This window comes from Panthera tigris, chromosome B3 (assembly GCF_018350195.1).
Source record: "Panthera tigris isolate Pti1 chromosome B3, P.tigris_Pti1_mat1.1, whole genome shotgun sequence".
Classification (NCBI taxonomy): domain Eukaryota; kingdom Metazoa; phylum Chordata; class Mammalia; order Carnivora; family Felidae; genus Panthera; species Panthera tigris.
The window spans coordinates 11,674,246-11,691,033 of NC_056665.1; the positions used below are offsets into that span (position 1 = coordinate 11,674,246).

General features: G+C 49.0%; 1 long non-coding RNA gene across 1 annotated transcript; it reads right to left on the bottom strand.

Annotated features, from left to right (window-relative positions):
- Positions 1–322: 322 nt before the first annotated feature.
- Positions 323–4,199, bottom strand: LOC122239382. The gene is made up of 2 exons (XR_006218400.1): positions 2,209–4,199; positions 323–864 (listed from the first exon to the last, which is right to left on the bottom strand). It is a non-coding gene; the product is annotated as an uncharacterized LOC122239382 (long non-coding RNA).
- Between the last annotated feature and the right edge of the window lie 12,589 nt (positions 4,200–16,788).

The following is a 16,788-nucleotide window of genomic DNA, read 5'->3' on the forward strand; positions in this document are numbered from 1 at the left end:
CACAGTGGAGTGGATCAGTTGGGTCAACTGCTGTTGGGGAGTCCCCATGCCATTAACTCAGGGAGAGACACCCCAGACCATACTGGGCTCAGCCATCAAAGTCTCAGAAGCTGGTATTTCCTATACCTCTGACTCCCTCTCCTTCAAAGGAGCACTTAACAGCCCAGGGTTTGGAGGAGCAGGGAGTTGGGGGATTAGGGGAGGGAGTCAAACAGGTTCCATCTGGGGGCTGCAACATGAGGACCTCTTCCCCATCACCTGCACCCCACCTCTCTCGGGGGTGAGATACAATGGGTTGCTATCAGATAAATCATAAGCTCCATACAGGTGAAAGCTGTTTTATTTATTATGATAACTCCCCACCCCCACCAGCCAGGATCACAGTAAAACACTGAAGGTATGTAAATGCCAAGAAATTTGCCCTGAGAAAGAAAACATTAGAGATCGCTTTTGTTCGTGGAGATTTAACGTGTAAAATATGTTACATTAAGTTCTATTTGTCATGAAGGCCAATTTGCCACTTTTCATATTTTCAAAACATTTTTACAGACACCATTCCATCAATTGGAAGAAAGAGCCAGGGAGGCAGCTCCAACCATCAGGCTCTGGGAGCACACCTCAGGCTGTATATATAGATGCTGCTATACATTCTTCAGTGTCGATAGGAAAGCAGGCAGGCCTCTCTGCCAGGGAGGATGTGAAAAGAATTTTGAAAGAAACAGAATATAGTCCATTGCAGCTTTAAAACCTTGACTATTTTTTATGCCAGCTTCCCAGCTCCTGAGAATATCAGAATAGTAGAGGGCGGGAAACTCACATTTCCATGCTAGCTACTTTCCAATGACATTTTCCCAGACTCTGGACCTAGAAACAACCAAAAATGATTTTGGTGAATGTATTGAAATTATTTATCGACCATTTACCAAGCTCACACCATTGTAAAGGGCACAGGGCTTAAGGCTGAGCGTAGATTAGGGATACTGAAAAATTACATTCCCGTGTATTGTTCCTAACATCTTTCCAGAATCCTCAGCCCCAAAACAAACCACCTTGTTTCCTGGGCATGCTGTCAGGTCAGAAAAAAAGGAAGGAGTAAGTTTTCCTTAATAAAATAAAATAAAATAAAATAATAAAATAAAATAAAATAAAATAAAGCATTGCAGAATCCACAAAAATGGAATGCAGTTTTTAAAGAACTGAAATAAAATAAAATTAGAAATAATAATAGTAGCTAACGTTTGAGTCCTTAGTACATGCCAAGCACTGTTCTATATATTTTACATCTATTAACTTACCTGATCTTCACAATAACCCTGGGATTAATCCCCATTTTACAGATGAGGAACCTGAGGGACAGAAATCTTAAGGCTCTTGCCCAAGGCCAGAGAGGCAAAGTAGAGACCCAAACCCAGGCAGCGAGGCTCAGAGGTTGTGTTCTTAACCACTACCTTCTGCCTTTCTACGCAAGCTGCTCTGAATTGAAAACGCTAGATCCAACAACAATGGCTTCACTTCCCAAGTGAATCCATAGGTTTGATGTGGTTACAGTTCTCATGGCGACATTATAGATCTTGACAAATCATACTCAAGCTCATCTGAAAATATAGCCATTTAGGTACACGTCAGCGTTTTAAAATATAATGATGTTGGTCTTCGCAGACCAGATTTCCAAACACATTACCTGATGGCCATTATCAAACTCCTGTGCTTAACTGGGTTAGAAACAAAACAAAACAAAAAAAAAACAAAAACAAAAACAAAAAACACAGAACATTTAACTCATGGTTTTAGGACAGAAATTCTAGAAATGAATTCAATGTCTCATAAGTTCTGGGAAGAAGTAACTTCGTAACACCATGCCACCCACTGGCATTTCCCACCCAGGCCTGCTCCAGCTCCCAGAAATGCCAGACTCCATCCCATATCTTTGGGGGTTCTCCTTGCTCCAGAGCCCACAGTACTTTTTCTCTGCTCGAGATCCAGTCTCCACTCATAGACAGTTATGCACCAGAGGTTGGCCATGGTCCCTCTGAGAAACACAAACTTGGCCAAAGCCTGATGAACTCATCAGTCCCAAAGGGGCCGTCCCGTGCCCAGGGGTCAGGGACTTCCTTGGGTGGGCTTTCTGGAGTACTTCAGCTCTTACCCACCAGGAAGAGTATCTTAGAGGCTGCCCCCCAACAGCCTCGTTTCAGCCAGAGATCTTACCTCTTGCTTCTCCCTCCATTTCTGCTGGGTTCTCTTATTCCAGTCTGTCCAGCTCAGAAGCTCTCTGGAGCCCCAAGAGAAAAAGGGCCACCATGGGTCATGGCACATTTTTGAACACTGAGTTCCTAAAGGAGAATCTTAGCTCTCAGTCTTCCCATCTCAGGCACTGCTGGCAGGAGAGCCTGGGGCCCAGCAAGGCACTAGATAGCTGTTGCCCAGGTTCCAAGAGGAAGAGATTCACAGGGCACCGGAGCCCCAGGAGGCTTCAAGTGACATCCAGTCTAGGGTGCTCGTCAGGTGGCAGTCTGGCCTTCCTTTAGGATTCATTTTCCACTACACATTAGGGGGGCTCACTTCTGGGGGCCTGGGTTGTGCAGCCTTTGGAGGGCCCTGACGGGAAGGAAGCAGGGGCCTCCCTAGGGACGGCGGCTATGTCCTTCTCAACTGACTCTTCTGGGGAAAGGCGGGTGCCCTGCCTTCTTGTCTGCAGCTGTAGGTGTAGACAAAGTATATAAGGCCTCTCTCCTCCCTGGGGCTGCCCAGTTTTCAGCACCACTGAAAAGGCAGGGCTCCATCAACACTGCCCATCTGCAAAAGGAATATCCCTCAGGCTGATCGATACCCCCACCTCATTCTTCCTCGATATTGTGTCTCAGAAGCACATCCTGATCCCCGACGCGTCATCTTCCTCGACCTCCATCATCACTGGAACCGCCAACCTCAGCCTCAGCCACATCCCTGACCCATTTCCACCTGTTCTCCCCAGTTTCACCTGCACCCGTTTCCTCGCAAGCTCTCTCTGCCCTTTCGGATCCTCAGCTGTGTCTCCTTCAGAGGATGCTGAGGTTTTGGTCCAGAATCCTGGGTTAGAGACTTTCAATCAAAGTAGAACTTGCTCATGGTGATCCCAACCTCGCCAGGCACTCAGCCAGAGGACATGGGTTCTCCCCTGGGTGAAGATACCTTGCTTCTCTTTTCACTCACCTCTCGGGTCAGGGTTCTTGTCTCCACCTGTCAGCTGCCAGGGGACATATGGGGAACTCTATAGCCCTACGCTGAGGGGGCCATGGTCCCCTTGTGCTTCACGGAGCCATGTCAACCGCCTCCAAAGGCCTGGCCTGCCTTCCTCAGTGGTCCCATCCACCCTTAACACCCCATCTTCCCCCCACCAGACTGGCTGCATCCCAGGGTTCTGAGGAATTCCAAGCAAGGTCCTGGGCCCTCGTGTCCTTGGCCAGAGGCTTTTGTTGGCTGTGGTGAAGGTAAAGGGGCTGGCCAGCTACACAGAACGGAGTGACATGAAAGGAGGGAACTTTAGGAATAAGACCTGTCCCGTCCCCTGATCCTCTGCTCCCCCAGATGGTGGTTTGCTCTTTCCTAGTAAATGTCTCATGCAGTAAATCCTCCTGTGTCTTCTCCTCTGGCCCCGGCCTTGACCGGGGACCTGCTCTTGTGCCTCCTGGACCACCTACTGCCTTAAACTTGAGCTCTGGGGCCAGAATCACCAGCATCTACTCAAAGGACACTCGGCAGCCAGAACCTTCTTTTGCCAAGAATGGGCCATGGTCCAACAGGGTCTCCAGGCTGAGAAACCCACAGCAGCGGCCCCAGCAGCAATATCAGTGTCAGTTGTGAACCAGCCAGTTGGGGATCACCCACTAGTTCCCCCTTTTATGGACTTCCTAGTAAGGACAATACAGGCTTTCAGATTCTTGAGGCCCCAAGTCCCTTGAGTTCAGTGTCCTAGTTAGGCAACTGGCAGATGTACTTCTTTTTTTTTCTTTTTTTTCTTTTTCTTTTTTTTAAAAAACGTTTTATTTATTTTTGAGAGAGAGAGGGAGAGAGGGACAGAGAGAAGGAGAGACAGAATCACAAGCAGGCTCCACGCTGTCAGCGCAGAAGCCCTGTCGAACACAGGGTTCGAACACACAAACCGTGAGATCAGGACCTGAGCCAAAATCAAAAGTCGGACACTTAACCAACTGAGCCATGCAGACACCCATTCTTTTTTTCTTTAATGTTTATTTGTTTATGAGAAAGAGGAGAGGGAGGGGCGAGGGGGAGGGGATACAGAGGATCTGAAGTGGGCTCTGAGCTGACAGCAGTGAGTCCCATGTGGAGCTTGAACTCAGGATCTGTGAGATCATGACCTGAGCTGAAGTCCGACACTTAAGTCACTGAGCCACGCAGGTGGCTCCAGAAGCTGTACTTCTTTTTTTTTTTTAATATATGAAATTTATTGTCAACTTGGTTTCCATACAACATCCAGTGCTCATCCCAAAAGACGCCCTCTTCAATACCCATCACCTATCCTCCCCTCTCTCCAGAAGCTGTACTTCTAAGAGCTCATGCTTCTGCAAAAATGACACGGCTCTTATGGATGGGTCCAATCCATTCTCTGGCCCCATGAAATGGCCATTCTCCATCCAGTCTGGACATGGGTCAGGTGTACTGTGACCCACACACACACACACACCCTGGCACCCTCCCCTGGACAGGGTGGGAAAGCAATGAGGCACAGGTGTAGAAGAAAGAACTGGAGGAAGAGGAGGCCAGGGGCCTCCTGCTGAGTCTTGCTTAGGGCTCTGGGTGCAGACGGTCGGGCCTTAGAGTGAGCTTAACTCTCCTGTGGAGGAAAACAGTTGGAATTCCAATAAACTCTTGGAGCTTGAGTTTCCTCAAGTGTAGCACGAGGATGCTGGACTCCATGACCACCCAGGTGCCCTTCTGTGGTAAACAGAATAATGCCTCCCCTCAAAAGCCATCCATGCCCTACTCCTCAGAATTTGTGAATATGTTATGTTACATGGAAAAGGGGAATTAAAGTTGCAGATGGAATTTAGACTGCTAATCAGGTAACCTTGAGATGGGGAACCAGTTGAGCCCCATGTAATCTCAAGGGTCCTTATAAGTCAAAGAGGGAAGCAGGAGGGTCAGGGTAAGAGTCAGAGAGAGATTTGAAGATGTTGGTTTTGAAGACGGAGGCAGAGGCCATGAGCCAAACGATGCAGATGGCCTCTAGAAATGGGAAAATGCAAGAAAACTATTCTCCCCTAGAGCCTCCCCAGGGAACACAGCCTTGTCAACACCTTGATTTTAGCCCGGGGGACTCATTTTGAACTTCTGACTTCCAGAATGGTTAAGCTAATAAGTTGGTGTTGTTTTAACCCACTCATCTTTTGGTGTAATTTGTTACAGCATCTATAGGAAACTAATTCACCCTCCCTCCTAACACCCATGCCACAGTTTCCCATCAGCTTTGTCCTTGACGGAACCAGAGTTCCATCTCTTCTGTCTCTAAGTCCCGGAGCCCCAGATCCCGGCACCACTAGGAGTCAGAATCCCAGTCCTGGTGCAACCTCCTATCAAATATTTATATGCTCTGAAGAAAACTAGAGGAGTATAATGTCCTACTTTTACAGAGGATCTTGCTGTTTTTAAACCATTTCATTAAAAAAAATTTTTTTTATCAGAGTGCCTTTATGTGCCAATTACTGAGCTGATGTCTACAGATGCAAACCAAATGGACATTATCCTTTCCCTCAAGGAATTCACTGTCTAGTTGGAAAAAGAAACACAGAAGCAGCTACCTAGAATCCTTGGATGTTTCAGAAGTAAGACTACAGTTGGATCAGTCCAGCTTCCATCGATGGAAACTGCTATTGGCAAGAGAGTGATATTAATGGACCACATCTGCTTCAGCCTCCTAGAGTAGAGCAATGGAGCCAGACCTCCACTGTGGAGCCTGCCTGGGCATGCACATTTGAGTCACAGCCAGGACACTAAGCCACTGAAAGTTCTTTTCATGTTTTATGTTGTGTCAAATGTTCTTTGTACTTTGGTCAGAGGTGGATGGCAACTTCCAGTAGCAGGGAGCAGTGACATAAAATCACTCCTTAAGAGCAGAATCATAAGCAATTCATCCTTTTCCTCTTTTCTCCTCTCCCCCGCCCTTCATGATTCTTAAAACATTTCAAACTCATGGATATTCTTCATGTATATGGATACGACTAACTCAAACTGGGGTCATTCCTTTTTGTTTGGTTGCGGGGTGGAGGTTGTTGGCTTGAACCTGAGCAAAGTCGCCTTTAGGACCTGGAAACAGATTTGTTGCACAGAATACTTACTGACAAAGGAAATTTGACTAAATCCATCTGCTTTAAAATGCACAAATTGGCAATTTGTCAGGAAGAAAAATGGGAAACTTTTTAGATGGGATGTCTAAGAAGCTATAATTATTTAATGGAGTCAAGGGTTTACTGTTTTTATAATAAGATAACTATTTTCTGAACCCAGCCAGGTGAGACCATGCATGCAGAGTTATGAGTCAATAGAGGAAGGAGCAGAGCTATCATAAACATTTCCAGGGGCAAGCACTTTTCCCTGGGTACTTTCTTTAGCCTGAGTTTCTAAACCTATGACATGAAGGAGTATTGCCAAGACCCAGCAAGAAAGAGCCCTGGTGGCTTCAAAGATTTTGATGTTAGAAATGTCCCAGTACCTGAAATGCAGAATGTCACAAATCAGTGGGCTCAACCTGCCACCCACACCTTGAGCATCTGCCCAGAACTCTCTCTCACTCCAATTCTTTATGTCTCTGCTATTCCTTTTGGGGTGGACTGCTTCTTGATCCCCAGGGACAATGCCTATGGGGCTTTGATGCAACTGAGGTATGAGCAGAGGAAAAAGAGCACATGAGGCAAGACAGTTTAGAGGAAACCTACTTGCAGATGAACTACATTCCTCATGTGTCTCCACAGAGATGCAATGCTTTGGAAGAGAGTTTGAAGAGCCAGTTGTCAATGGTCAATCAGTGCCACTTGGGAGGGGCTAGAAAAAGATGCCAGCATCACTCTTTGCAATGAAAACTTCCTTGTTGCTTTCAAGTGTTCAGGGCATCTGTGAAAGCTGGAAGTGAAAGGTGTTGGAACCCATTCTGTTCATTGTACCCTATGTCTCCATTTTACCTCCCTCCCTAGCCCTGTCCCACCTGCCATCTTGCTCACCAACCGTCCATCAGGGAGGATGGGGAGGGGGCCTGCTGGATATCACTACAACCCTTCCCACTGAGCCCAGTGCCCCTCAGTACCCAACCTTAGGGATCTGCTTCTCCTACGTCTTCCTTTGAAAGACCACTGCCCTTGACTCTCAATACAGCAGCCATTCTCTCCTTCCCCTCATTTTATCTCCACACAGGGGATCTTCATCTGCTTCAGACCTAGTGGGGCTATAGGCATGGAGTTCATGCACTGACCCATGAGCATCCTGGTCGCTTCAGATTCAAATCACCCCCCTCATGTGCTCACAGCAGTGGCACCCACAGTCATTTGCCAAGAAGTCGCAAGATTCAATGCATCATTTTCCAATCCAAAGACCCAAAGACGTATTAGACACAGGCTTATCTTTGGATAAAAATTCCACTTGGCAGAGAGTAGCATCGCTCGCCACTGAGGATGGGGGAAGGAAGGGGGTGGCATCGAAGTCGGTCTGTGGTCAGCGCTGAGCCCTTGATCTCGACTGGCCAGGGATGTTCTCATCAGAGAAAAAAGGCTATGACATGACAGGGATGCTTGAAAAGGAGAGCATCTAGGCAAGGGACAGAGGCCCTAGCAGAAGACAAGAGCCCTTTACAGTATGTGCCATGCCACAGAAGACCTTCCAGATGCAGCTGGAGAATGTGTGAAGGAGAGTGGAGACAAGGAACGTGAAAAAGATCGCTGGAGCAACACTATGGTGAGTCTTCTGAAGTTGAGCTAAAGAGATAGGACTTTATTCTGTTGGCAGCGGGAAGTCACTGGAGATTTTTGGCATAAGAGTTGGTTGCTCCTGCTAAGGAGGTTTGAGAAAAATGGCTCTGGCGAGGTGCATGGGACGGATCAGTGGAAGGAAGGGTCGGAAGGTGAAGAGACTGTGGTGGGTTTACCGGTGACCTTTGAAAATCCATATCTACCCAGAACACCTCAGAATGTGACCTTATTTGGAAATAGGGTCTTTGCAAATGTAATTAGTTAAGGTGAGATCCTACTGGATTGGGGTGGGCCCTAAAACCCAGTGACTTTTGTCCTTATAAGGAGAGGACACACAAAGACACATACAGAGAGGAAAACACCATATGAAGACAGAGGCAGAGGCTGGAGTGATATATCTACAAGACAGGGAAAGCCACGGGTTGCCAGCAACGACCAGAAGCGAGGAGAGGGACATGGAACAGATTCTCCCTCAGAGCCTCCAGAAGGAGCCAACTCTGCTGATGCCCTGACTTCTGGCTTCTGACTCACAGAACTGTGAGACAATACATTTCTGTTGTTTTAAGTCACCTGGTTTGTGGTAATTGGGTAACAGCGGCCCTAAACCCCGCATGCAGAGACCAATATAGAATCTAGGTGGAGTGTGGGCTCTCTGGAAATGATGCCTGACACACACAAAAACAGGGCCTTGGGGGGGGAAAAGAAGATATATCTATACATATATATCCAATTCATGGATAACCCAAGAATTATCCATGAGAATAACCAGGAAATGAGCAAGCTGCAGCAACAAAATACAACTCCAAATTTACAGGGAGTGAGGATTCCCATTCCAACTCTCTGGGGTGTCAATTTCAAGGGAGTTGACAGTCCTTGACGGAGCTCAGGGGTGGGGAGTAGGGGCTAAATGTGGCCTCAGAAACTTGGAAGTCAAGCTGGACGCGAGGCGGGGGCAACCTCCAGCGATCCTAACCCAGAGACAAGTAACTACAGACTGTAAACCAAACGATTTTCTTTCTTTCTCTTTTGGGGAAACACACACACACACACACACACACACACACTAAATAGTCTGGAGAAAGGCCTGATGTCTGCTGTATGCAAAACAACCAGAGAGAAGCAGCTCCCCTTGGGGGCAGCATGGGAAAAGCAGGGACTTTCCAGAGGGTCCCTAAGGAAGGGTGAATGTGAAAGGAAACAGCCCATCCGACACCCAGTGCTGACCTTGCAAGCCCGGGAATGTATGAATGAGGGTGAGGCAGATTTTCTCTGCGCTCGCTCCAGCTGGGTGCGTGTCTCTAACAGCCCTTTGCCTCTCTTCCCCAATCGGGAATCATGCAGCCTTGCATCTGGGAGCACAAGGCCACATGCAGTCACCCCAAGGCAAAGTCAAGGGAGAGGCGGACTCTGCTCACCCAAGAGCATGCACCCAGCTCTGTGCTGTTCCTGGAACCCCGCCCCGGATGCTGTCAGCAAAGAACCCACAAGATTGCCTCTTGAAAGAAGAACAAGAAACAGCCCAGACCATATACCAGTTGTCCCTGGACCTCACCCACAAATTCTTCCAGGTCTCTGGAGGCCCTCCCGCTCCTCATGGCCAGGGCGGGGTTTCTAGAAATGAAGAAGGGCCTTGTCCCCGGGCTTGGTGCTCACTGACAAGCCAGCCAGCTCACTCCTCAGCTCAATCTTCTCTGTCCTCCCACCAGGTCAGCCCTTTCCAGGCTCAGAACTGCCTTTGCAACACCTGGTCCCCTATCGTTCCCCATGGTGCCATTTGTTTCTCCCAAAATGCAACTCACAGTGACGGTTAGAGGCCCTCGCATGCACCTTTAAAAAAAAAAAAAAAACAAACAAAACACTGAGTTGGCACAGGTGGAGGAAGTGAGTTTTAATAACACGGGTGGAGGGGCAGGTGGGGATAGAAAGACTCTCATGCTCTGCGGAGGGGAACACCAATGGACGTTGATTTCCTTGGAGGGAAAACCTGGTATTTAAAGTTTTCTGTAGTTGTCTTTCTACCTTCTGACCCTGAACTCCCACTGTTGGAAATGTAGTCTAGGAAGACAAGGTATGTGCACAATGATTTAGCTAGAAGAAGACTTACTATAGCCTGATGTATAATAGCAAAATAAAACTAAGTCACGTCTAAATATCTAAGATGAGAAGTTGTTTAAATAAGTTTTGAAAGACACATGCATTGGAATAGTATCTAATCACCATATTGGACGAAAGAAGGAAATACCAGTTGCCTCCAAGGCCAACTCGGTAGCTCAGGGGCAGGCAATAAAAGGCAACTTCTCACTGAATCAACCCTCTTTTGTATGTGTTGAGGTTTGAACCATTTGGACCATTTAGGTAGATAGATAAAATTTTAAAGGATGTTTTGGAGGAATAGTAGCTCGGACAGAGGAAGTTATACAAGAGATAGTGAAAAAAAGGTATGTCGCAAAGTAAGAAATGTGCTGCACGACACCCATTTCTACTAAAAAAAAAAACTACAGCAACAAAGTCTGGAAGGCAAGGACTGCAAGGTTTAACAGCGTATATTGCCAATGGATGGGATTAACGGGTGATTTTCATTTTTTTTTTTCTTTGCCTCCTTATATGCATTTCCTAGATTTTCTGTAAGGAACGCCCAATCTTTGTAGGGATGGAGGAAGCAATGAAAGTTACTGTTAATGTTTGAAAAGTGCTTCAACCATGAGTCTTGCCCTTCCTCTCCTTCCTGTCATGGCCAAGCTTCTAGAAAGAATAGACAGACTCCTTGTCTTCTATTTCCTCACCCCTTGACTCACCCAACTCCACCCAAAAAAATTGCCTCCTCCACCTCCTCCCTTACTCCCCAGAAATCTGGTTTCCGCTTCCACCTGTCCCCCAGAAACACTCCCCAGAAATGCCCCGCCTCCATTGCCAAAGCCACTGGATGTTTCCAGCCCTCCTCTCACTGGCCTCCATGCTGTATTTGTGTTCAGTGGACTTAACATTAATTTAGTACCTACTGTGTGTCAGGCACAGTGTTAGGCAGGCACTGGAGGGAGATATCAACCCTGAAGCCTCAGGTCAGTGACCCCAGAGTTCTTGCACTTGCTGGTGGGACAGAATGCCCAAGTGGGTACACGAGGGACAGACCACCCAATCGTGCCCTCTGGATTCTCCACCAAGCTCTCCTCTCCCCCATTCCCAGCCCCTGCCCCCATCTGGCTCCTACCCCTGTCCCTTACACATCTGTCCCCATGGATTTCTCCTCTCCACTGCTCCTCTCACCCTCCCAGCTGCCTCACTCCTATTATGGAAGGGTCTTGAGTGCTGATGCCCAACATCAGCCTGACCCAGCTACATTCCCTTCCATTGCCCCTGAGGCCACAAGACACCTTGTCACCCAACTCTGTTCCTTTCTTAGTTTGATGGCTTCTCCCCAGGGCCACCCCTACACATACAATCATCTACCTCCTCCAGTCAAGCCCTACCCCCCCTTCCCCCACTGAGATCTCTCTTCATACTGCAACTAAAGAGTTTCATCCAAAACACCCACCGGACCCCCTCGCTCTCTTGCTCCTCACCAGTCTGAGAGATAAGACCCCTGCCCCCTCATTCCCACTCCACATCCACCCCTACTTGTTTCCTGGATACTCAGGCCCCCATTTTCTCAACCCTTGCTCTGTCACACCTCTATACCTCGACCCAAGCTGGGTGCCCCCGTCCCTTGGATCTTCTCACAACCCACTCCAGCCTGGCTAAGTCCTTTCTTCATCAGGATTCAGCTCAGCCTCCCTCTCTGTTCGAGAACCTTCTCAGGAATGCCCCGCCCTGGGTGGGCGGCTCTCCTCTGTGGTTCTGTCATAATCCAAGAAGAGTGCTCACTTCATTATATGGAGGTGACTCACACACTTGTGCCTTTCTCCCAAATCAACGGTCAGCTCCCCTGCCCCCAGGACAGCCAGCGTGAATAACCGCTGTATTTTCAGCTCTTAACACAATGCCTGGCTGATGTAGGCATGTCATGAGGCGAACTGGCGGCTGCTATCATCACAGAAGGAAACCAGCAGAAAGCTGGCCACAAATGATGGAGCTATTTCTTAAGTCTGAAAGCACCCAAGGAGAAGCCATTCGCAAAACTTCCTTTTCCCATGTCGTAACCAAGGTAACCCAGATACCCCAGTGATGAGCCCCTGGCTGGAGGAGGAGGACATCAGGAGAAGGGGGCATCGTGTCCCACGGATGACTCAGGTTGTGTCCCTCCACCTGCTGTTCACCCCAGCCCAGCAAGGAGACCCTCCCTGCCCAGGCCAGGCCAGCCTGAGGGCACCACTCCTCTCCCCAGGGGCACAAGGTTGATCTGAAGGCTTTTGTCCCGTAGAAGAGTGGGGCCCCGAGCCCTCCAGCAGGAGACCCCCCACCCTGCCCCGCCAAAGGCACCCATATCTAACACGGAGGTGAAGGGGAGCAGAGGACCAGGAGAGCCACGCGTTCTGAATCTCATCCACAAACGACCTCAAATCATAGACTGTGAATCTATGGTCTATGGATCTATGGAATCATTCTCTCCAAATGAGGGTCCTCGTAGCCATTGTATTTTTATAAGTGTTTAGAAGCATTTTTTCATTAAGCATCTAAATAGAATATACCACCTACAATTTTTTGTACCAATTCTGGCATTTTTCTTCTTTTTTCAAATATTCAAGGTACTCAAAAAATGGAAAAGGCCAGGCCTCTGTCCATCTCTAAAATGCCCTCTCAGTGCTGACACACAGGGCGGGTGGCAATTCTGAGGAGTTCGAGTGTCAGAAGCAAGACCGGCCTCTTCTCCAGCCCCTCCCAGCCCCTGCCCACCCTCCAGCCTCTGCACACACTTGGTGAGTCACAGGGACAACAAAGCATGGCAGCCTGTGAGGAGGCAGGGCTCCCAGGGGAAGGGGACACCTCCACCTTGGGGATACTGGTTTCCTCTGTCGCCCCGAGAAGGGAGAAAGGTTATTAAATTCAGCACATAAATCTCCATACAGCCCTGCCCCATCGCTGAGCTGAATGCACTTGGCCGGGTGCCTGCTGGGAAAGACACACACAAGAGCCCAGGGAGGACAGGAGAGGGGCCATACGAGGGGGCCAAAGTCTCCCAGGCCCCAAAAACCTGATCTGCTGGGCCTGGCAAGGCCACTACATCAAGTTTTTCCTCAGCTAAGGCAGAGAGAGCCCCTGGAAAACCATCATCAGGCAGTGACAAGAGGGTGTCATATGCAGCCCTGACTGGCCCAGAACCCATGCTGGGAATTAAGTTCATAATTGAATCATTTATCAACAAGTTCACTGGGCATTTCCAGCATGCTCGCTGCTGGGTCCCCACACGAAGGTCTGGACCGCGTCCTTGAGGCATGATAGTCCAGCCCACTTGGCTGCAGAACCAGGACACCAACTGCTGAGAATTTTAGCGAGAGAAAATTCCAACGGCGGTTGAAGGCAACGGTCAAGAGCAGCCCCAGAAAGGCAGAATGCACAGTTCCGGGAGGGGTGCTAAGCGGGGACAGGCCCCTTGAGGGCCTGCGGGAGAAGGCTGATGGGAGGGAGGAAGGAGTGAGCAGAGATCCCAGCTGGCACCTGCAGCAAGGAGAAATGTGACGAGCTCTGGGAGGAGGAGGAGCGGGCTCTGTTATCAGATGGCTTAAAGGCAAACTCTGCCAACCTCTGTTGTGTCCATTTGACACAGTTAGCCACTGTGCTAACTGGCTGTTTCTCAGCCCAAAAGGCAGAGGGATCCCAGCTGCCTGTAGGGCCCAACTATCGGTGGGTGCTATGAATCACGATCAAGCTTGTCCCGAACATGCAACCATTTGACAGATACAAATCAGCAATGGCACGTTCAGAGTTGCTGGCCAATGACAAACCTGAGCAGGGGATACGCCGAAGAGACGTCTGTGAGCCGGCATACTGCCCTCTGTCCATCAGATGGTGTCCATGATGATGCCACCCGAACCCATAAAGGGCTGCCAAACATTCCTGGTTCGAGGTGCCCTTGGTGTCTCAGTGATGCTTTGCAGTACCCCCAGGCTAAAAGATACACCTGATGGCCCCATTAATAGGTACTTAGGTCCAAAGTACTTGCTAGCACGGCACCTGGCAAATGTCCCTGTGTTCACTTTGAACATTTTAAAAATATCCTGTGGCACTCTTGTGAGTTCGCTGCCATGCCCTGGGACACCTGGGCGCAGAAGTGACACAAACCCTGGATTAAGAGTCCGGCAGCACTTACTACCTGCTAGCAGAGTAAGAGAAGGTAGGCGTGTGTGGTCTCAAATTTTTGCAAGATCTTATTTTGTAAAAGGTCACTCTGTCGCCCGTGTGGTTTCTGAGTGAGTTTCCTTTCTCCAACCACCTTCTAATACTAAGTCTTCTTGGGAACCTTTGCCTGTAAAGCGTAGTTTCGTTGACTCAAGTCCACACAGTGGAAGTTGGAAGATGTTTCCAGGGGCCTCAGGAAGGGTTTTCACTCACACAGAAGTTCAATCTGCAACGTGCATCCCATTTGAAAGCAACAATAGCAGCGAAATCCCATTTCAGGCGGTTGGATTCCCAATGTCATCCAAGCTGGCATTGCCTTCACATCCACTGTGTGCTTCTGTTTGTACCCAGACAAGTTCAGGAACCTTCTAGAGGGCGGACGTTCTGGCCTCCGGCCTCTGTGGGTCCCCTCTCCACCCTGCCCCAGGCACAACGCTAGCCAACAGGGGCTCTCCAAAGTGCTTGTGGAAATAGTCGTGGGACATGGCCACTAATGAACAGCCACTGCCACCTCAGGGTGTCCCCGGGGATGGTGGAGATGACAATAACAAGCTAAGTGCCTTCCAGACGGCCTCCGCTGTCTCACGTGGGCTCAGTAATGAATCCGAGGCGGGTAGGATCCTTTACTGGTACTCCGAAATGGGAGTAAATGGAAGCTGCAATCTTCTGGAAGCCCAGACCTGGAAAGTAGCATAGACTAGACCCAACCCCCAAATCCACAGCTCCTCTTAGCCCAGATCATTTTTCTACCCTCTATGTGGTGCACTGAAAGCCAGGGACGTGGGTAGCCCTGGGCAGCAGGGAGGAGGGGCGCACGAAGGAACAAGGGAGGAGGGGGGAAATGAGAGAAGGTTCTCTCTCAGTGGGGAAATAAAAGGGGTTTTGAAGGAAGCAAAGAGCAGCGCACACTCTAAGCTTCGAAAGCCAGAGCTTTAATTTCACACTGGAATCCCAATTTCCTTTATTTTTGCACGCTGCCCACATCCTGGGCACTGACACCTTTGACCCACCCTCTTCCGCATCTCCACAGTGATTAGCAAGCACAAATAATTCGGAAATCTTTAGTAAAAAATCATCCCAATGAAATTAAGCATGTAATCTATATTCAGGGCAGTGTGCTAGATTCTACATAATTTTTTCCTTACTAAAACATGCCACCTCTCTCTGTAGCATTCTTACCACCCAGATTCAGGGATGCTCGACACAGGACATCCTCCTAGCTGTGCCATCACCCCTAGCAACCACTCAGGGCATCACGTGTGTGTGTGTGTGCGTGCACGCACACACACACACATACACATTCAAATATTTTCTCCTCTCAGTGTTCTGGATGCTAGTCTCTAATTCTTAGTGATTTGCAAAGCATTCCTGTAGTGAATGATCAAAGTTTGACACACTTTTGTCTTTCTCCAACGCAGCTCACAGCTAGCAGAGGTGAGCGCTCTGACTGAGGAGTCTGGTGGGACCTGCTCCCTCCCCAGACCCTCGTGCTCTCACTCATGGTCTCCCCATGGGGCCCTTTGGGACTGATCTGCCTGGACAAAGGTCTCCAGCCCTGGGGCCTCCCAACTCTTCCATATCTTGGATGTCATGCCTTTAGCTAAGGCAAGGGCCTGTCCCTGCCCAGCCCCTAAGCTCAAATAAGCATCAGGGCCCTGAAGGCTGCTGACACATGCTGACAAACTCCTGTTTTCCCATTCTGCCTTGCCATCACCCAGTTCTTCTGGGCTCTCTTTTTCCAGTCCGTACATCTCAGAAGCTAACATGAACAACCACAGTAAGGGAGAGCTGAGGGATCTGGCTACGGCTAGAGACACACTCAGAGGCCTCCAAAGGAGGCTTCTTGTCTTCAATCTTCCTCGTCCAGCTGCCCCACATGTCCTCACTCCAAGGAGAGATGGGGCCCAATGAAGTGGTCACCTAATCCCAGGCTGTCCAGTCCATGTGGCCAAAGTAGGCCCTGAGCCTCAGACTTGGCCTCCCTGCACGACTTCAGGGTCAGCTGGGCCCAACAGTGACATCCTAGGGTAGGCCGATGTTCTTCAATTTTTTTTGACCCCGAAACCATGGAAAGAAATTAACTTTTCACCCCCACCCAGTACAGATATTTTTATACAATCTAGATTGAGATACAGGCACAGATAGATGTACCTATGATCATAAAAAAACCAAAACAAAAAAACCCACTTACCTTTTCTGTAAATGATACACTGAGGCTTTTTTTTTTAATCTTGTTGTTTTAAAGTGCTGGCTGTAAACCACTAAACTGATTTCACAACCCACTAACGGTTTGCGACCCACAGTGTGAAAAACACTATTGTAAGATAGGTGATGTGCCTTATTCAGCTTGCCCCCGACAGCCTTTTTTATTCTCAAGGGGTACCAAGGAAAGTTCCAAATCTGAACTGATCTGAGAGCCGCCCCATCCCCCACCCCTCTGCCCCCAGGGAGGCGGAGGGAGCTGGACGCCCAGCAAAGTCTCAGGGAGGCCAGGCCAGGCGTGGGAGGACCCAGCCTGCATCCCTCTCCATGGCTGTCTTCCCTGAACCCCTGCACCCCA